This window comes from Tursiops truncatus, chromosome 17, assembly GCF_011762595.2.
Source record: "Tursiops truncatus isolate mTurTru1 chromosome 17, mTurTru1.mat.Y, whole genome shotgun sequence".
Taxonomy (NCBI): domain Eukaryota; kingdom Metazoa; phylum Chordata; class Mammalia; order Artiodactyla; family Delphinidae; genus Tursiops; species Tursiops truncatus.
In genome coordinates, this window is record NC_047050.1 from 39,875,404 (window position 1) to 39,898,123 (window position 22,720).

The 22,720-nt window shown below is 39.0% G+C and overlaps 1 long non-coding RNA gene across 1 annotated transcript in view; it reads left to right on the plus strand.

Annotated features, from left to right (window-relative positions):
* The window catches only part of LOC109548277 (uncharacterized), an 82,755-nt gene that overhangs the window by 27,860 nt on the left and 32,175 nt on the right, over window positions 1-22,720 (plus strand). The window contains exon 4 of the long non-coding RNA XR_002174326.3: window positions 602-767. This is a non-coding gene — a long non-coding RNA (uncharacterized lncRNA). The remainder of the gene's footprint in view (window positions 1-601; window positions 768-22,720) is intronic.

Consider the following 22,720-nt stretch of genomic DNA (forward strand, 5'->3'; position numbering starts at 1 on the left):
TGAGAATTCCACTGCTAAAAAGCTGAGGCTAATGCTTGCCTAAGGAAAAGGGCCTGAGCTCAGGTAAACACTTGTTGACTACCCCAAATTCAGACTCCAGAATGGTACTGAAAGCTTACTAAAAAGTGCCCCAAATTGGGTCTTGGCATAGAAAACTTAACAGCTGAACAGATTCACACAAGCTGCTTACTTTGCTTTCCCTAATTAAAGCACTCTTCAGTTAAGGAGAAATGTTAAAGGCTATTCAACTTTGGTCGAAACATATATGTTGGGCTAAACTAACCTGAAACATCACTCTGACTCAGCCAGACTTTGATTTAAAACCTGCCTCGCTTTCTACCTCAAGTTTTTGAGCACTTGGCTGATGTCTGAGGCCCAAATAAGGTTAACCTCCACATCCCATTAAGAGGAAGAACTATTTCTCAGGTAGGTTATTTTTTTTTTTCTGGCTGCAATATATTTGTAATATTCTTCCAAGGGCTCCTGTGGACTTAAATATATGACATTCAAAACATAATAGGTAAATGAATTTCTATCCATTTTCACCGAGGGAGTTTTCTCCTCCATTTGTAATCAATGTTTTATGATTTTCTTCTTGCAGGAAACAGAAGTAGAGGTGCATTTGGGCCACATGCATAACTCTGGGATCAGCTTTCTGTGATGAAACTGGAAGCAAATCCCAGGTGAGAGACCCAGCTGTTTCAGATGAACATGGCAAAGCCCCATGCTCCTGACCAAGTTGTCACACACAGAGCAACTTGGATGAGGTGAGAGCCATACAACATTGTTGCCTGGGTAACCATCCATCCACTGAGCCAGCCCTGAGTCATAAATGGCGTGGAGAGGAGGTCTGCCAGGATAGAAGGCAGTGCAAACTCCTCTCGTCCTTCCCCGTCTCCAGATATGGCCTAAGGATGCCATACAAGGTTAATAGAAACCTAATAGATCCCTAAAGACCTAAAGACCTGTCTTTCCCTAACCCTCATTCAAAGGTTCCTGGACCTCCATTAGTCTAATCACAAAAGTTTCCCAGATTCTCATCGGTGCTTAGCACATTACCAATGCTAAGCAACACTGATCAAAATGCCAGTCCCTGACTGGTGCTACATCGTTCACATGCTGGCACCTGGCTCCCAGCCTGCATTTTGAGTAGGACTAAATTAGAGAACCAACTCCTTAGGACCAATATGGCAGCCCACCAGAGCTCACACACTTACCTGTGGGGATGGGAAAACCTACCATACGGTTCTGCTTTCATGTATTCTGTCACATCTAAGATGCTGCACACACATTTAGAGAGAAAAATTAACATGCCTTCACTGAGCAACTAGTTCCAATGCTCTAAAAACACTCCTAGGTATATTCCCCAAAGAATTGAAAATAGGTATTCAAACAAAAACTTGTACACAAATATTCATAGCAGCACTATTCACCATAGCCAAAAGGTGGAAGCAGCCCAAATGTCCATTGATGGATGAATGGATAAACATAATGTGGTGTATCCATGTAATGGAATATTATTCAGCCATAAAAAGGAATGAAGTACTGATATATATTAGACATGGATAAACCTTGAAAACATTATACTAAGTGAAAAGCCAGGCACAAAATGTCACATGCTGTATGATTTCATTTATATGAAATATCCAGAAAGGTAAATGCATAGAGATAGAAAGTAGACCAGTGGTTGCTAGGGACTGGGGGGGATGGAGAAATGTGAGGAGGCTGCTTTACAGGTGTAGGGTTTCCTTTTGGGATGATGAAATGTTCTGGAACTACATAGAAGTGATGGTTGCACAACACTGTGAATGTACTTAAAGCCATTGAATTGTATACTTTAAAAATAGTTAATTTTAGGGAGTTACCTGGCCGTCCAGTGGTTAGGACTATACGCATCCACTGCAGGGGGCATGGGTTCGATCCCTGGTAGGGGAACTAAGATCCCACATGCCACAGAGCCAAAACAAAAAAGGTTAATTCTATGTTAAGTGAATTTTACCTCAATTAAAAAAGAACAGGGCTTCCCTGGTGGCGCAGTGGTTGAGAGTCCGCCTGCCGATGCAGGGGACACGGGTTCGTGCCCCGGTCCGGGAAGATCCCACATGCCACGGAGTGGCTAGGCCCATGAGCCATGGCTGCTGAGCCTGCGCGTCTGGAGCCTGTGCTCCACAACGGGAGAGGCCACAGCAGTGAGAGGCCCGCGTACCGAAAAAAAAAAAAGAATAGTACAAGAAAATGTATAAAAAAGAGAAGCAGAAAGAAAAAATATTCCCCAGAGTTGCACCATGCAAAGCCAAATACCCTTCGCACTTTGTTTCAGTTTATGTTCCAGAGTAATAATTCACAGTGCATTTAAAATTTATATTTTGTTTTCGCACTTAATGTTATTTCCAAACTATTGCCTATGGTCCATATGTTCCATGAGCGTAAACACTGGGTAAAGCTTCCTTGTTGTTTTTTTTTTTAAACAGCAGATTCTTATTACTCATCAATTTTATACACATCAGCGTATACATGTCAACCCCAATCACCCAATTCATCACACACACCCCCACCTCCCCAATGCTTTCCCCCCATGGTTTCCATACGTTTCTTCTCTACATCTGTGTCTCAATTTCTGCCCTTAAAACCGGTTCATCTGTACCATTTTTCTAGGTTCCTCATATATGCATTAATATACGATATTTGTTTTTCTCTTTCTGACTTACTTCACTCTGTATGACATGTCGTCTCTAGATCCATCCATGTCTCAACAAATGACCCAATTTCGTTCCTTTTTATGGCTGAGTAATATTCCATTGTATATATGTACCACATCTTCTTTATCTTCTTCTCCTGTCGATGGGCATTTAGGTTGCTTCCTGGCTATTGTAAATAGTGCTGCAATGAACATTGGGGTGCATGTGTCTTTTTGAATTGTGGTTTTCTCTGGGTATGTGCCCATTAGTGGGGTTGCTGGATCATATGGTAATTCTACTTTTAGTTTTTTAAGGAACCTCCATACTGTTCTCCATAGTGGCTGCATCAATTTACATTCCCATCAACAGTGCAAGAGGGTTCCCTTTTCTCCACACCCTCTCCAGCATTTGTTGTTTGTAGATTTCCTGATGATGCCCATTCTAACTGGTGTGAGGTGATACCTCATTGTAGTTTTGATTTGCATTTCTCTAATAATTAGTGATGTTGAGCAGCTTTTCATGTGCTTCTTGGCCATCTGTATGTCTTCTTTGGAGAAATGTCTATTTAGGTCTTCTGCCCAGTTTTGGATTGGGTTGTTTGTTTCTTTAATATTGAGCTGCATGAGCTGTTTATATATTTGAGAGATTAAACCTTTGTCTGTTGATTCATTGGCAAATATTTTCTCCCATTCTGAGGGTTGTCTTTTCATCTTTTTTATGGTTTCCTTTGCTGTGAAAAAGCTTTGAAGTCTCATTAGGTCCCATTTGTTTATTTTTGTTTTTATTTCCATTACTCTAGGAGGTGGATCAAAAAAGATCTTTTGTGATTTATGTCCAAGAGTGTTCTTCCTATGTTTTCCTCTAAGAGTTTTATAGTGTCCGGTCTTACATTTAGGCCTCTAATCCATTTTGAGTTTACTTTTGTGTATGGTGTTAGGGAGTGTTCCAATTTCATTCTTTTACATGTAGCTGTGCAGTTTTCCCAGCACCACTTATTGAAGTGACTGTCTATTCTCCATTGTATATCCTTACCTCCTTTGTCATAGATTAGTTGATCATAGGTGCGTCGGTTTCATCTGGGCTTTCTATCTTGTTCCATTGATCTATGTTTCTGTTTTCATGCCAGTACAATATTGTCTTGATTACTGTAGCTTTGTAGTATAGTCTGAAATCAAGGAGTCTGATTCCTCCAACTCCATTTTTTTCCATCAAGACTGCTTTGGCTATTCAGGGTCTTTTGTGTCTCCATACAAATTTTAAGACTTTTTGTTCTAGTTCCATAAAAAATGCCATTGGTAATTTGATAGGGATTGCATTGAATCTGTAGATTGCTTTGGGTGGTATAGGCATTTTCACAATATTGATTCTTCCAATCCAAGAACATTGTATATCTCTCCATCTGTTGGTATCATCTTTAATTTCTTTCACCAGTCTCATACTTTTCTGCATACAGGTCTTTTGTCTCCCTGGGTAGGTTTATTCCTAGGTATTTTATTCTCTTTGTTGCAATTGTAAATGGGAGTGTTTCCTTCATTTCCCTTTCAGATTTTTCACCATTAGTGTATAGGAATGCAAGAGATTTCTGTGCATTAATTTTGTATCCTGCAACTTTACCAAATTCATTGATTACCTCTAGTAGTTTTCTGGTGGCATCTTTAGGATTCTCTATGTACACTATCATGTCATCTGCAAACAGTGACAGTTTTACTTCTTCTTTTCCAATTTGCATTCCTTTTATTTCTTTTTCTTCTCTGATTGCTGAGGCTAGGACTTCAAAAACTATGTTGAATAATAGCGGTGAGAGTGGACATCCTTGTCTTGTTCCTGATCTTAGAGGAAATGCTTTCAGTTTTTCACCATTGAGAAGGATGTTTGCTGTGGGTTTGTCATATATGACCTTAATTATGTTGAGGTAGGTTCCCTCTATGCCCACTTTCTGGAGAGTTTTTATCATAAATGGGTGTTGAATTTTGTCAAAAGCTTTTTCTGCATCTATTGAGATGATCATATGGTTTTTATTCTTCAATTTGTTAATATGGTGTATCACATTGATTGAGTTGCATATATTGAAGAATCCTTGCATTCCTGGAATAAATCCCACTTGATCATGGTGTATGATCCTTTTAATGTGTTGTTGGATTCTCTTTGCTAGTATTTTGTTGAGGATTTTTGCATCTATATTCATCAGTGATACTGGTCTTTAATTTTCTTTTTTTGTAGTATATGTGTCTGGTTTTGGTATCAGGGTGATGGGAGCCTCATAGAATGAGTTTGGGAGTGTTCCACCCTCTGCAACTTTTTGGAAGAGTTTGAGAAGGATGGGTGTTAGCTCTTCTCTAAATGTTTGATAGAATTCACCTATGAAGCCATCTGGTCCTGGACTTTTGTTTGTTGGAAGATTTTTAATCACAGTTTCAATTTCATTACTTGTGATTGGTCTGTTCATATTTTCTATTTCTTCCTGGTTCAGTCTCCAAAGGTTATACCTTTCTAAGAATTTGTCCATTTCTTCCAGGTTGTCCATTTTATTGGCATAGAGTTGCTTGTAGTAGTCTCTTAGGATGCATTGTATTTCTGCGGTGTCTGTTGTAACTTCTCCTTTTTCATATCTAATTTTATTGATTTAAGTCCTCTCCCTCTTTTTCTTCATGAGTCTGGTTAATGACTTATCAATTTTGTTTATCTTCTCAAAGAACCAGCTTTTAGTTTTATTGATCTTTGCTACTGTTTTCTTTGTTTCTATTTCATTTGTTTCTGCTCTGATCTTTACGATTTCCTTCCTTCTGCTAACTTTGTGTTTTGTTTGTTCTTCTTTCTCTACTGTCTTTAGGTGTAAGGTTAGATTGTTTACTTGTGATTTTTCTTGTTTCTTGAGGTAGGCTTGTATAGCTATAAACTTCTCTCTTAGAACTCCTTTTGCTGCATCCCATAGGTTTTGGATCATCGTGTTTTCATTGTCATTTGTCTCTTGGTATTTTTTGATTTCCTCTTTGATTTCTTCAGTGATCTCTTGGTTATTTAGTAACGTATTGTTTAGCCTCCACGTGTTTGTGTTTTTTGCGTTTTCTTTCCTGTAATTCATTTCTAGTCTCATAGCGTTGTGGTCAGAAAAAATGCTTGATATGATTTTAATTTTCTTAAATTTACTGAGGCTTGATTTGTGACCCAAGATGTGATCTATCCTGGAGAATATTCTGTGTGCACTTGAGAAGAAACTGTAATCTGCTGTTTGGATGGAATATCCTATACATATCAATTAAATCTATCTGGTCTATTGTGTCATTTACAGCTTCCATTTCCTTATTTATTTTCATTTTGGATGATCTGTCCATTGGTGTAAGTGAGGTGTTAAAGCCCCCCACTATTATTGTGTTACTCTCGATTTCCTCTTTTACAGCTGTTAGCAGTTGCCTTATATATTGAGGTGCTCCTATGTTGGGTGCATATATATTTATAATTGTTATATCTTCTTGGATTGATCCCTTGATCATTATGTAGTATCCTTCCTTGTCTCTTGTAACATTCTTTATTTTAAAGTCTATTTTATCTGATATGAGTATTGCTACTCCAGCTTTCTTTTGATTTCCATTTGCATGGAATATCTTTTTCCATCCCGTCACTTTCAGTCTGTATGTGTCCCTAGGTCTGAAGTGGGTCTCTTGTAGACAGCATATAGATGGGTCTTGCTTTTGTATCCATTCAGCAAGGCTGTGTCTTTTGGTTGGAGCATTTAATCCATTCACGTTTAAGGTAATTATCGATATGTATGTTCCTATGACCATTTTCTTAATTGTTTTGGGTTTGTTTTTGTAGGTCTTTTTCTTCTCTTGTGTTTCCCACTTAGAGAAGTTCCTTTAGCATTTGTTGTAGAGCTGGTTTGGTGGTGCTGAATTCTCTTAGCTTTTGCTTGTCTGTAAAGCTTTTGATTTCTCCATCGAATCTGAATGAGATCCTTGATGGGTAGAGTAATCTTGGTTGTAGCTTCTTCCCTTTCTTCACTTTAACTATATCATGCCACTGCCTTCTGGCTTGTAGAGTTTCTGCTGAGAAATCAGCTGTTAACCTTATGGGAGTTCCCTTGTATGTTAATTGTCATTTTTCCCTTGCTGCTTTCAATAATTTTTCTTTGTCTTTAATTTTTTCCTATTTGATTACTATGTGTCTCGGCATGTTTCTCCTTGGTTTTAGCCTGTATGGGACTCTCTGCACTTCCCTGACTTGGGTGCTATTTCCTTTCCCATGTTAGGGAAGTTTTCGACTATAATCTCTTCAAATACTTTCTTGGGTCCTTTCTCTCTCTCTTCTCCTTCTGGGACCCCTATAATGTCAATGTTGTTGAGCTTAATGTTGTCCCCAAGGTCTCTTAGGCTGTCTTCATTTCTTTTCATTCTTTTTCCTTTTTTCTGTTCTGCAGCAGGGAATTCCACCATTCTGTCTTCCAGGTCACTTATCTGTTCTTTTGCCTCAGTTATTCTGCTATTGATTCCTTCTAGTGTAAATTTCATTTCAGTTATTGTATTGTTCATTTCTGTTTGTTTGTTTTTTAATTTTTCTAGATCTTTGTTAATCATTTTCTTGCATCTTCTTGATCTTTGCCTCCATTCTTTTTCTGAGGTCCTGGATCATCTTCACTATCATTTTTCTGAATTCTTTTTCTGGAAGGTTGCCTATCTCCACTTCATTTAGTTGTTATTCTGCGGTTTTATTTTGTTCCTTCATCTTGTACATAGCCCTCTGCCATTTCATCTTGTCTATCTTTCTGTGAATGTGCTTTTTGTTCCACAGGCTGCAGGATTGTAGTTCTTCTTGCTTCTGCTGTCTGCTGTCTAGTGCATCAGGCTATCTAAGACACTTGTGCAGGTTTCCTGATGGGAGGTACTGGTGGTGGGTAGAACTGGGTGTTTCTCTGGTGGGCAGAGCTCAGTAAAACTTTAATCCGCTTGACTGCTGATGGGTGGGGCTGGGTTCCCTCCCTGTTGGTTGATTGGCCTGAGGCAACCCAACAGTGGAGCCTACATGGGCTCTTTGTTGGGGCTAATGGCAGACTCTGGGAGGGCTCACACCAAGGAGTACCTCTCAGAACTTCCACTGTCAGTGTTCCCATCTCCATGGTGATCCACAGCCACCACCCGACTCTGCAGGAGACCCTCCAACACTAGCAGGTAGGTCTGGTTCAGTCTCCCTTTGGTTCACTGCTCCTTCCCCTGGGTCCTGAAGTGCACACTACTTCATGTGTGCCCTCCAGGAGTGGAGTCTCTGTTTCCCCCAGTCCTGTTGAAGTCCTGTAATCAAATTCCACTAGCCTTCAACATCTGATTCTCTAGGAATTCCTCCTCCCATTGCCAGGCCCCCAGGTTGGGAAGCCTGACATGGGGCTCAGAACCTTCTCTCCAGTGAGTGGACTTCTGTGGTATAAGTGTTCTCCAGTCTGTGAGTCACTTACCCAGCAGTTATGGGATTTGATTTTGCTGTGATTGCACCCCTCCTACCTTCTCATTGTGGCTTCTCCTTTGTCTTTGTATGTGAGGTATTTTTTTAGTGAGTTCCAGTGTCTTCCTGTTGATGATTGTCCTGCAACTAGTTGTGATTCTGGTGTTCTCATGAGAGGGATTGAAAGCACGTCCTTCTACTCCACCATCTTGGTTCCAATAAAAACTGGGTAAAGCTTCTTGATACATTTTTTTAAAATTGCTTCTTAATATTGTTGTACTAATTTATGCCTACACGTGAAATATATGGAAACATCTATTTCCATACTTCCTTGCCAGCATTGACTGGTCTCCTATAAAAGAATAAAAGAGATTAGTGCATGGTTGTTTTAATACTCTTTCATTTGCACAGGGAACTCTACTCAATACTCTGCAATGGCCTATATGGGAAAAGAATCTAAAAAAAAAAATAAGAGTGGATACATGTATAAGCGATTCACTTTGTTGTACACCTGAAACTAACACAACATTGGAAATCAACTCTACTCCAATACAAATTTACAAAAAAATACTATTCCTTTTGCTTGTTAGTGAGGTTTTCACCCTATGATATTTTTTTCTGTTTTGAAATAATAAATGTTTAGTAGAGATTTCTCTGTGCTTTGTCTTTGTCAGAGTAGATACTAGCTAGTTACTATTGTCTGCGGGAGAAGCCAACAGTAAAGGCTTTAAAACACTAGGCTAGACTAGGCTAGGCTAGACACAGTTGTCCCTGAAGAAGGAACTAGAGAATTGGAAGACTGATGCTATCAAATTACCTGAAATGTAACACTAAGCAGAGATAGAAAATATGGAAGAGAAGAACATAGAAGATAAAACTTTACAATTTTGATAAAAATAAAATAGTTTGCATCCATGAAGGACTTTACCTTGCACGACTGAGGGAGGTGGTTATACACTCTATGAGGCTATTGTCTTCCGGAATGATGCTGGAATAGCTACTATTCTAGCCCTGAGAGCTGCGAACAAAGAGTCACAGAAAGAACACAGACAAGCATTGGAATAAATCCTGAGATGCAAGCTGTTCAGTCTTATACATGCTTATCTGGTTATACCTCAAGGTGTGGAGCAGGGGACAGTGACAACAGGAGCTGTGGCTGTGGAGGCCACTTAGTCTTTCTTCCCCAGGAATTAATAGATACTAAATTCCAGACCTGAAACTTAAAAATAATAGCAGTATAAATTTTAAAATTTAATCTGGAGCATTACTGTGTGAGATGCTGCCCACCAAGGTCACACTAAAATACTGAGCCTTGTTAATGAGTCATTGCAAGTGAGACATAGGACCACCATATCACTGATTGCCTTTGGACCCTTGCCTGTAGCCTTTCTGCTCCTCAACTTTGCCTTCTTGCTAAGCATTCCTTTTCAGGAATGTGAAGAATGGCTGAAAACCCAGAAATTTTAGGATTACAATGAACATTGCCCAAGATTAATCTGGTCTCTGCTGTTCTTTAGTAAATCTAGGGGAGAATCTCACAAATTAACAAAGGCTACTGAGGGTGGTAGTCTGTCAAGATGCAGGATGCCCCCTCTCTTTCCAATTTTCGAGTAAAAATAACAAGAAAAATGGATTCACCTTTAGCGTGCACAAGGAGAAACTGTTATTGAACTTGACAAAATCTGTTGAAATAAAGAATGCATGACAGATGGGCTTCACCTCTGGTGAGAAGAAGCTATGTTTTCAGTGGTCACGTCTCAGTCCTTCAACGCCTAATTGTGATACATGGCAGTGGTTTTCACCCTCTATCACTCAGAGTATAATGTCCTACAAGCCAATCCTGCAACCAGAGCAACTCTGCTCATGTTCATTTATATACTGGAGTTGTATTAATATATTGCTTGAAAACACATTCCTAATTTTAAAGTTAGCTTGTAATTCCACTGCCATAAAGGAGGAAACTGTGTATAGTGTATAATCAGTTGGTCCCCATTTTTTTTTTTTTTTTTTTGCGGTACGCGGGCCTCTCACTGTTGTGGCCTCTCCCGCTCCGCGGCATGTGGGATCTTCCCGGATCGGGGCACGAACCCGTGTCCCCTGCATCGGCAGGCGGACTCTCAACCACTGCGCCACCAGGGAAGCCCCAGTCCCCATTTTAATTTCTACAAGCTCTGCTATCTTAGACTGGCTACTTATTATTTTGCTTCTCATATTCCTTACCTAAAAAATGAGAATAATACATAATTCTTCACTGAAGGCTATGGGGATCAATATGTGCGGGAAGACTTTTTGTAAACTGTGTCACCATGTAAGTGTTAAGAATTATCATCTACTATCAGTGATTGCAGGATTGTCAGGTGAGAAATGAATCTGGTTTCACTGCTGCCACAATATGTTGTAAAACAGGGTAGTAAACCACTGACAGTTAACCTTAGCATATTTTTCGTATTTTGAAGGATAATACTTCAGGAATTAGCCAGTCAAACAATAAAAAGAGAAAAAAGAAAAAATAAAATGAACAGAACCTCAGGGATCTATGGGACAATACACAAAGGCCTGATGTTTTTGTCATCAGAGTCCTAGAAATGAAGGAGAAAGAGCATATATGTATATATTTGAAGAAATAGTGGCTGAAAATTTCTCAAATTAGAGTAAACTTGGGATTCAATAGTTACAGGTTCAAGAAGCCCCAACAGGGTAAGCTCAATCCATGCTCACATATATCATAGTCAAGCTGCAGAACACTAAAAAGGGTGGGGTGGAATCTTGAAAGAAGTCACAGAAAAATGATACTTTTACTTATAGAGGAACAGGAATTAGAATGACTGTAGTTTTCTCATCAGAGACTATGGAGACCAGAAGGAAGCCACAGAACACTTTCAAAGGGCTGAAAGGAAAGAACAGTCAACCTAGAATTCTGTATACAGTGAAAATATCCTTCAGGAATGAAAGCGAAGTGAAGACATTCTCAGGAGGAGGAAAAGTAAGAGAATTTGTTGCCAGCAGATCTTCTCTGAAAGAAATGCTAAAGGCAGTTCTTGGGAGGGAAAGGAAATGATATCAGAGGGAAAAGTGAAACTTCATGAAGGAAAGAAAATCAATACACAGAAGTAGTAAATATCTGGGTAAATAGAATAATTGTGAAGTTTTAAATATATGTTACAGTTAAAAGCAAAAATAATAACACTATTTGATGGTGTTTTCAATGCATGTAGATGTTACACACAGGACCACTATAACATAAAGGAGGGGTCTCCAACCCCCAGGCCGCAGACCAGTACCGGTCCATGGCCTGCTAGGAATGGTGCTGCATAGCAGGAGGTGAGTGGTGGGTGAGCCAGTGAAGCTTCATCTGCCACTCCCCATCACTCACCATCGCTCCCCATCACTTGCATTACCACCTGAACCATCGCTCGCATTACCACCTGAAACATCCCCCCCACCCAGTGGAAAAATTGTCTTCCAAAAAACCAGTCCCTGGTGCCAAAAAGTTTGGGGACCACTGACATAAAGGGAGGAGAGTAAAGAGACTTATATGATGGTAAGTTTTCTGAACTTCACTTGAAATGCTAAAATATTTATTCTAGGTAGGTTGTGAATGTTAAGTAATATGTTGTGATCTCTAGAGCAACCACTAACAAAATTATTCAAATAATTAAAAAGATAGCAGCAGAGGGGAGGAATCAGGGGAGGTATCAAATAGAAAACAAATAATAAAGTGGAATACTTAATTCAAATACATAAATAATTACAGAAAATTTAAGTAGTCTAACTGCATCTTTTAGGAGAAAGAGAATGTCATAGTAAATAACAGAGAAAGACCTAACTACATGTTGTCTCCAGGAAACCCACTTTAAATACAATTGTATAGGTAGGTTAAAAGTAAAAGGATGGGTAATATAGACCATGCAAACACCAATGCAAAGAGAGCTAGAATGGCTACATTAATAACAGACAAAGTAAATTTCAGAGCAATGAAACTTACCAGGGGTAACATCAGGCTTCCCAACCTGGGGGAACAGCAATGGGAGGAGGAATTCCTAGAGAATCAGACTTTGAAGGCTAGAGGGATTTGATTGCAGGACTTTGACAGGACTGGGGAAAACAGAGACTCCACTCTTGGAGGGCACACACAAAGTTGTGTGCACATCAGGACCCAGGGAAAGGAGCAGTGACCCCATAGGAGACTGAACCAGACCTACCTGCTAGTGTTGGAGGGTCTCCTGCAGAGGTGGGGATTGGCTGTGGCTCACCATGGGGACAAGGACATTGGCAGCAGAAGTTCTGGGAATTACTCCTTAGCATGAGCCCACCCGGAGTCCACCATTAGCCCCACAAAAGAGCCTGGTAGGCTCCAGTGCTGGGTCACCACAGGCTAAACAACCAACAGGGAGGGAACCCAGCCCCACCCATCAGCAAACAAGCAGATTAAAGTTTTACTGAGCTCTGCTCACCAGAGCAACAGTCAGCTCTACAAACCACCAGTTACTCCCATCAGGAAGCTTGCACAAGCCTCTTAGATAGCCTCATCCACCAGAGAGCAGACAGTAGAAGTGAGAAGAACTATAGTTCTGCAGCCTGTTGAACAAAACCCACATTCACAGAAAGATAGACAAAATGAAAAGGCAGAGGACTATGTACCAGATGAAGGAACAGGATAAAACCCCAGAAAAGCAACTAAAAGAAGTGGAGATAGGCAACCTTCCAGAAAAACAATTCAGAAAAATGATAGTGAAGATGATCCAGGACCTCAGAAAAAGAATGGAGCGAAAGATCAAGAAGATGCAAGAAATGTTTAACAAAGACCTTGAAGAATTAAAGAAAAAACACCTAGAAGAATTAAAGAACAAACAAACAGAGATGAACAACAAAATAAATGAAATGAAAAATACACTAGAAGGAATCAATAGCAGAATAACAGAGGCAGAAGAACGGATAAGTGACCAAGAAGACAGAATGGTGGAAATCACTGCCATGGAACAGAATAAAGAAAAGAGAATGAAAAGAAATGAAGACAGCATAAGAGGCCTCTGGGACAACATTAAAAACAACAACATTTTCATTATAGGGGTTCCAGAAGGAGAACAGAGAGAGAAAGGACCCAAGAAAATATTTAAAGAGATTATAGTCGAAAATTTCCCTAACATGGGAAAGGAAAGAGCCACCCAACTCCAGGAAGTGCAGAGAGTCCCAGGCAGGCTAAACCGAAGGAGAAACACAACGAGACACAAAGTAATCAAACTGACAAAAATCGAAGAGAAAGAAAAATTATTAAAAGCAACAAGGGAAAAACGACAGATAACATACAAGGGAACTCCGATAAGGTTAACAGCTGATTTCTCAGCAGAAACTCTACAAGCCAGAAGGCAGTGGCATGATACACTTAAAGTGATGAAAGGGAAGAAGCTACAACCAAGATTACTCTACCCATCAAGGATCTCATTCAGATTCAATGGAGAAATGAAAAGCTTTACAGACAAGCAAAAGCTCAGAGAATTCAGCACCACAAAACCATCTCTACAACAAATGCTAAAGGAAATTCTCTAAGTGGGAGACACAAGAGAAGAAAAAGACCTACAAAAACAAACCCAAAACAATTAAGAAAATGGTAATAGGAATATACATATCAATAACTACCTTAAAATTGAATGGATTAAATGCTCCAAACAAAAGACACAGGCTCGAGAAATGGATGCAAAAACAAGACCAGTATATATGCTATCTACAAGAGACCACCTTCAGACCTAGGTTCACAGAATGGATACAGAAACAAGACCCATATATATGCTGTCTACAGGAGACCCACTTCTGACCTAGGGACACATACAGACTAAAAGTGAAGGGATGGAAAAAGATATTCCATGCAAGTGGAAATCAAAAGAAAGCTGGAGTAGCAATACTCATATCAGGTAAAATAGACTTTAAAATAGAGAATGTTACAAGAGACAAGGAAGGACATAATGATCAAGAGATCAATCCAAGAAGAAAATATAACAATTACAAATATATATACACCCAACATAGGAACATAGGAATTATAAATATATATGCGCCCAAATATGAACATAAGGCAAATGCTAACAGCTATAAAAGAGGAAATCGACAGTAACACAGTAATAGTGGTGGACTTTGACACCTCACTTACACCAATGGACAGATCATCCAGACAGAAAATTCATAAGGAAACACAAGCTTTAAATGACACAATAGACGAAATGGACTTAATTGATATTTACAGGACATTCTATCCAAAAACAGCAGATTACACTCTCTTCTCAAGTGCACACAGAACATTCTCCAGGATAGATCATATTTTGGGTCACAAATCAAGCCTCGGTAAATTTAAGAAAATTGAAATCATATTAAGCGTATTTTCCAACAACAACACTATGAGATTAGAAATCAATTACAGGGGGAAAAACGTAAAAATAACAAACACATGGAGGCTAAACAGTATGTTACTAAATAACCAAGAGATCACTGAAGAAATAAAAAAATACCTAGAGACAAATGACAATGAAAACATGATGACCCAAAACCTATGGCATCAGCAAAAGCAGGGAAGATGGAAGTTTATAGCAATACAATCCTATCTCAAGAAACAAGAAAAATCTCAAATACAATCTAACCTTACACCTAAAGGAACTAGAGAAAAAAGAACAAACAAAACCCAAGGTTAGTAGAAGGAAAGAAATCATAAAGATCAGAGCAGAAATAAATGAAATAGAAAAAAAGAAAACAATACGAAAGATCAATAAAACTAAAAGCTTGGTTCTTTGAGAAGATAAAATTGAAAAACCTTTAGCCAGACTCATCAAGAAAAAGAGGGAGTGAACTCAAATCAATAAAGTTCGAAATGAAAAAGGAGAAGTTACAAGAGACACTGCAGAAATACAGAGCATCATAAGAGACTACTACAAGCAACTCTATGCCAATAAAATGGACAACCTGGAAGAAATGGACAAATTCTTAGAAAGGTATAACCTTCCGAGACTGAACCAGGAAGAAAAAGAAAATATGAACAGACCAATCACAAGTAATGAAATTGAAACTGTGATTAAAAATCTTCCAACAAACAAAAGTCCAGGACCAGATGGCTTCACAGGTGAATTCTATCAAACAGTTAGAGAAGAGCTAACACCCGTCCTTCTCAAACTCTTCCAAAAAATTACAGAGGAAGGAACACACCCAAATTCATTCTATGAGGCTCCCATCACCCTGATACCAAAACTAGACACATATACTACCAAAAAAGAAAATTAAAGACCAATATCCCTGATGAATATAGATGTAAAACTCCTCAAAAAAATACTAGCAAACAGACTCCAACAACACATTAAAAGGACCATACACCGTGATCAAGAGGGACTTATCCCAGGGATGCAGGCAATCTTCAATATACCCAAATCAGTCAATGTAATACACCATATTAACAAACTGAAGAATAAAAACCATATGATCATCGTAATAGGTGCAGATAAAGCTTTTGACAAAATTCAACACCCATTTGCAATAAAAACTTTCCAGGAAGTGGGCATAGAGGGAACCTACCTCAACATAATAAAGGCCATATATGACAAAACCACAGCAAACATCATTCTCAATGGTGACAAACTGAAAGCATTTCCTCTAAGATCAGGAACAAGACAAGGATGCCCACTCTCGCCACTATTATTCAACATAGTTTTGGAAGTTTTAGCCACAGCAATCAGAGAAGAAAAAGAAATAAAAGGAATACAAACTGGAAAAGAAGTAAAACCGTGCCTCTTTGCAGATGACATGATGCTATACATAGAGAATCCTAAAGATGCCACAAGGAAACTACAAGAGCTAATCAATGAATTTGGTAAGGTTGCAGGATACAAAATTAATGCACAGAAATCTCTTCCATTCCTTTACACTAACAATGAAAGATCAGAAAGAACAATTGAGGCAACAATCCCATTCACTTTTGCAACAAAAAGAATAAAATACCTAGGAATAAACCTACCTAAGGAGGTAAAAACCTGTACTCAGAAAACTATAAGACACTGATGAAAGAAATCAAAGATGACACAAACAGATGAAGAGATATACCATGTTCTGGATTGGAAGAATCAACATTGTGAAAATGACTATACTACCCAAAGCAATCTACAGATTCAATGTAATCCCTATCAAATTTCCAATGGTATTTTTTACAGAACTAGAACAAAAAATCTTAAAATTTATATGGAGACACAGAAGACCCGAATAGCCACAGCAATCTTGAAAAAGAAAAATGGAGCTGGAGGAATCAGGCTCTCTGACTTCAGACTATACTACAAAGCTACAGTAATCAAGACAGTATAGTACTACCACAAAAACAGAAATATAGATCAATGGAACAGGATAAAAAGCCCAGAGATAAACCCATAAACATATGGTCACCTTATCTTTGATAAAGGAGGCAAGAATATACAATGGAGAAAAGACAGTCTCTTCAACAAGTGGTGCTGAGAAAACTTGACAGGTACATGTAAAAGAATGAAAATAGAACACTCCCTAACACCATACACAAAAATAAACTCAAAATGGGTTAAAGACCTAAATGTAAGACTGGACACCATAAAACTCTTAGAGGAAAACATAGGAAGAATACTCTTTGACATAAATCACAGCAAGATCTTTTTTGACCCACCTCCTAAAGTATTGGAAATAAAAACAAAAATAAACAAATGGGACCTAATGAAACTTAAAAGCTTTTGCACAGCAAAGGAAACCGTAAAAAAGACAAAAAGACAACCCTCAGAATGGGAGAAAATATTTGCAAATGAATCAACAAAGGATTAATCTCCAAAATATATAAATAGCTCCTGCAGCTCAATATTAAAAAAACAAACAACCCAATCTAAAAATGGGCAGAAGACCTAAATATACATCTCTCCAAAGAAGACATGCAGGTGGCCAAGAGGCACATGAAAAGCTGCTCAACATCACTAATTATTAGAGAAATGCAAATCCAAACTACAATGAGGTATCACCTCACACCAGTTAGAATGGACATCATCAGAAAATCTACAAACAGCAAATGCTGAAAAGGGAACCCTCTTGCACTGTTGGTGGGAATGTAAATTGATGCAGCCACTATGGAGAACAGTATGGAGGTTCCTTAAAAAACTAAAAATAAAATTACTGTATGACCCTGCAATCCCACTACTGGGCATATACCCAGAGAAAACCATAATTCAAAAAGATACATGCACCCCAATGTTCATTGCAGCACTATTTACAATAGCCAGGTCATGGAAGCATCCTAAACGCCCATCAACAGCCGAATGGATAAAGAAGATGTGGTACATATATACAATGGAATATTACTCAGCCATAAAAAGCAACGAAATGGGGTCATTTGTAGAGAGGTGGATGGATCTAGAGACCGTCCTACAGAATGAAGTAAGTCAGAAAGAGAAAGACAAATATCGTATATTAACACATATATGTGGAATCTACCAAAATGGTACAGATGAACCGGTTTGCAGGGCAGAAATAGAGACACAGATGTAGAGAACAAACGTATGGACACCAAGGTGGGAAAGTGGTGGGGTGGGGGGTGGTGGGATGATGAACTGGGAGATTGGGATTGACATGTATACACTAATATGTATAAAATAGATAACTAATAAGAACCTGCTGTATAAAAAATAAAGAAATAAAATTTAAAAAAAGAATAAAAGCAAGTTACCAGGGGTAAAGATGGACATTACACCACAATAAAAGGGTCAATTCCCCAGGTAGACATAAGTCTAAATGTGCATGAAACCAGCAACAGTTTCAAAATACATGAAACAAAAGCTGATAGTACTGGAAGGAAAAATGGAAAAATTCACAATTATAGCTGAGACTTTAATACTCTTCTCTTAGTAGTTGTTAGAACAAGTAGACAGAAAATCCACAAGGATATAGTAGAATTGAACAATACCATCAACCAACTACATCAAATTGACATCTTTCCAACCGCAAAAGCCTGCAGATGGTTTTCAAATACACATTGAATATTCACCAAGACAGACCATATTTTGTGTTCTATTGCAAACCTTAAATCATTTAAACGAATTAAAAACATACAATGTAAGTTCTCTGGCCATAATGGAATTAAATTAGATATCAATAACAAAAATATAACTGAAAATATTCAAATACTTGGAAATTAAAGAATATCCTACTAAATAATCCATGGATCAAAGAGCAAGTTTCAAAAGAAATCAGAAAATATTTTGAACTGAATGAAAATAATACTACAGCATTTCAAAATTTGTGAAATAAAGTTAAGTTAGTGTTAGATAAGTCATGATTCTCAATTTTGATTCACATTTGAACCTGGAAAATACTGATCCCTGGACCCCACCCCAGACTAATGACATCAAAATCCCTAGGGGTGGAGTCCAAGCAAGGGCATTTTTGCAAAGCAACCCCAATGTTTTTACCATACAGCCACAGTTGAGAACTACTGTCTTAAGTGCTACAAAAGTGATAGAAAATGATCTGGGAGCACAGATGGAACAATGAACACAGCCAGGGCCATGATGGATGGCTTCAAGGAGGGGGCACTGGGTTTGAAGGTTATGCAAGAATTTATCAGGCAGGAAAGGATTAGGAGGAAAGGCATTCAGGCATAGGAACAGCATGCATCAAGCCACAGAGATATGAAAGGATATTTAGGGAATGAAGTACAAAGTATATCTATTGTGCCACCTTACAAATACACACACACACACACACACACACACATGCTTGTATATATATGTACATGTATACCCTCATTCAAATATAAGCTTATTTCTTACCATTAAGGTGAAACTTACAAATGACATAAACTTACACAAAACTCTACATCAAGAAAGGATAGAAAATATTTGAAGATAGGTTCTTATTGAGAAGGAGAAATTTGGGGAGTAAAAATTGCTTAAAAACATTTGTTCAGGGCTTCCCTGGTGGCGCAGTGGTTGGGAGTCCGCCTGCCGATGCAGGGGACACGGGTTCCCCGGTCCGGGAAGATCCCACATGCCACGGAGCGGCTGGGCCCGTGAGCCATGGCCGTTGAGCCTCCGTGCCCGGAGCCTGTGCTCCGCAACGGGAGAGGCCACAACAGTGAGAGGTCCGCGTACCGGAAAAAAAAAACAACCATTTGTTCATATTTCAGTTTACATATAAGAGTTTTCATATTGTACAAAATTGTGGCAGACAGAGTCACCAAATCAATAAATCCCACTGGAATAGAACATTTTGTGTTCAGCCTGGACCAGTGTGGGTTTTTTCTTTTGTTCCCTCCCTAGGTTTCTAGTCTCACTTATGACCAATCTCCCTCTGCCCCCCACACCACCTTGTACTTTATTCTTTAAATAGCAGAACACTGAACAGATTCACTTCCCTACTTCTTGCTTCTGTACCTTTGCTCATATCACACTCCTTGCCAAGACGGTCTCACTCTTTGCCCCCCACCCCACCCCAGTTAACTCACTCATCCTTTACTCTTTAACTCAGATATCACCTCTTACAGGAAGCCTTCCCTGAACGAGAGTGCTTGGGTTGGGTCTTCAAGATCCTTTTTTGTAAATTCAGGATACTTTGCATTTTTTCTGCATTGTCTTCAGATGTGCAGTAAAGTTTTATAAAGTTTTATAATTTTATTCTTTCTTAGTTTTGAAGCACAGGTCTGAATGAGATTCAACAAGGTTATGTCATTTCTGAGACTTAAGTGGAGCAGCTGGAATCCTCTATTGTCATTATTTCGCAGGAAGCCGATTTGATAGATTGTAGCAAACAGGCATTTGTTTTTCTTGGGTATTCCAGAAAACATTGAGGAGGCCTTTAGAAAACAAAACTCTAAACTGTGGCAGGTGGTGTTATTTCAGAGAAGAAATTAGGCATTAATAAGGTTGGTAACACTAGACCCAGATGAGTATCTCCTCTCCTGTTGGAAATTTGCTGCGAGGATGCCAGGGTGTTCCGTGGACACATCCTAGGCTCTCTAAGAGACACAGAATTTCATCCCAAGAGGCCCTTTAAGGTAGGGAGATGTTTGTCAGCTGTAAAGCTTTTAACCAGAAGTGAAAACCCCACGTAAACATTAATTCTCCCTCTCCCTGTGGCAGCGGACAGAAAGAGAGAGCACAAAAGTCTTAACAGAGTAAGGAAATTAACCTGGCAGTGGGACAGCCATGGGGATGAGTGTTTTTATGATGAAGCATTATGACTATCACTGGGGACAGAACTGCCAACTGCCCTGCTTAATGATGTGAATGTGTAAGAACAAGACTATGCGTGATAAGATGTTACATGAAAATAAAAGCAAGCTACAGAATACTATATTTAATGTCATACTAACTCTATTTAAAAATAACACGTGCGCCTTACAAAAGCAGTTGTGAGGAATATCTTCAACCTTTCAACAGTGATCGCCTATGGCTATTGAGACTACAGGTAATTTTTTAAAATTCTTTTCCTTTATGGTTTATCATAGGATATTGAATATAATTCTCTATGCTATATAGTGGGACCTTGTTGTGTATCCATTCTCTATATAATAGCTTACATCTGCTAATCCCAACCTCCCACTCCATCCCTTCTCCAACCTCCTCCCCCTTGGCAACCACAAATCTGTTCTCTACAGGTAATTGTTTTTGCTTGCTTGCAGTTTTTGGTATTTTATCTATTTTCTGAACAGAGCACATATTGCTTTTATAATAGAAAAGCATTAAGCTTTATTCAATAATAGTAAATAAATAATAGTAAATTAAAATATGAGGCTGTGTGCAGGAAGAAGGCACTGGCTGGACCTGAGAATTAGACCAGTCAAGCTGTGAACTTGCAGAGTGAAGGTATGGACAAGAGCATTTCTTATTCTTTGCCAATTTGACAAATGAAAAAGATAATTACTCAGTGTCGTTAATTTTTCTTATTTTGATACCAGTGTTGTCGAACACTTCTCTTTTGGAAAACACACTGAGAAATCACTTTGGGAATCTGTTGTACAGTATGATGTCATCCAAGGGACACCCACAGTATTCTCTGTACACACAAAATTCACATTTCTATCCTTAGTGAACTTTCCTTTAAAGCTGGATGGGCTTTCAATGAATGCATAAATAAGGTTTGTGGAATTCTATGTTCCACCAGGGAATCGTTAGCCTCGTGTAGGGACTCCGAACTCAGAGCGGGCCTGTGGATGGTAGGTGAGCTGGGTGGGCTTTGGAGAAAAATTGACAATCCAAAGTGGGGGAAGGTGGTCCAGTGGCTACACTTTCCATATACAAATGGTACCCAGATACCTCCATGCCAGCCTTTATGTTCTGCCACTGGGCTAGGGCCAGCCATCTGCCATCCAGCGGAAACTGGTGACAACACTGCCCGATCATCAGAAGCAGGGTCAGCCACTGACAAAAAGCCAGGGCTTGAGTAGAAAGTGACAAGCAAAAAGGTGATGAATCAAGCCTCACAGTTATTTCTGTGGCTTCCACTCTCCCGTGCAGACCCACTGAGAGTTTTTCTAGGAAGCCAAAAGAATCATTTAGTTCCTGAAAGCAACAGTGATGTGTCACTCCAGGGATTCCCCAGGAAGTCCTCACTACATTTTGAGCCATGACTTGCTGACTTTCATGCCAATGGGAAGCGTTAATGTTAATATCTCTTAGGCTCTTCTTACACGTATGAACCATTGAGAAAATGCTCCAGAGCTTCAGAACACCGTTATCATAATCAGCATCATCACTGTCATCATTACTCACTTCAAGTAAATCGACTATGCGATCTTCATAGCAATCGATAGCTATCCTTTGCTGAACCAATTTTCTGAACAAAATCTTCCTAGTCTGACCATGGGACTGAATGACGTTTTAGAACACAGCAAGCATGAGTCTGATGGTAGGTTTAGCAGGGTGTGGGAAGTGAAAAACAGGAACACTTAAAACAATTAGACAACGATCAGTGCAACTATTATTTACGTAACAAACATTCAGTGATATCAATAACATTAATGACTAATTTTTAAATTAATTTTATTTTTAAAATTCTCATGGAAGGGGGACTTCCCTTGTGGTTCAGTGGTAAAGAATCCGCCTTACAATGCAGAGATGCGGGTTCGATCCCTGGTCAGGGAACTAAGATCCCACATGCCGTGGGACAACTAAGCTTGCGTGCCGCAACAAAAGATCCCGAATGCCACAGTGAGAATCCTCCCTGATGCAACTAAGACCCGACACAGCCAAAATAGATAAATAAATTAATAAAATAAAATAAAAAATATTCTCATGTAGTAAAATCACCCTGTGTGTGTGTGTGTGTGTGTGTGTATGTGTGTGTGTGTGTGTACAGCGCTATGCATTTTAGTATATGTAGGGATTCACATACCCACCACCACAATCAGGGTACAGAACAAATCCATCACCTCAGAAAACTCCCTCATGCTGCCCCTTTATAGTCACACCCTCCCCAACCCCATCCCCCGGACACTGATCAGTTCTGTATCACTACAGTTTTGTCTTTTAGAGACTGTCATATAAATGGAATAATATAGTGTGTAACATTTTGAGATTTTCTTTCACTCAGAATAATGCCTTGAGATACATCCAAGTTGTTGCGTGTATTAATACTTG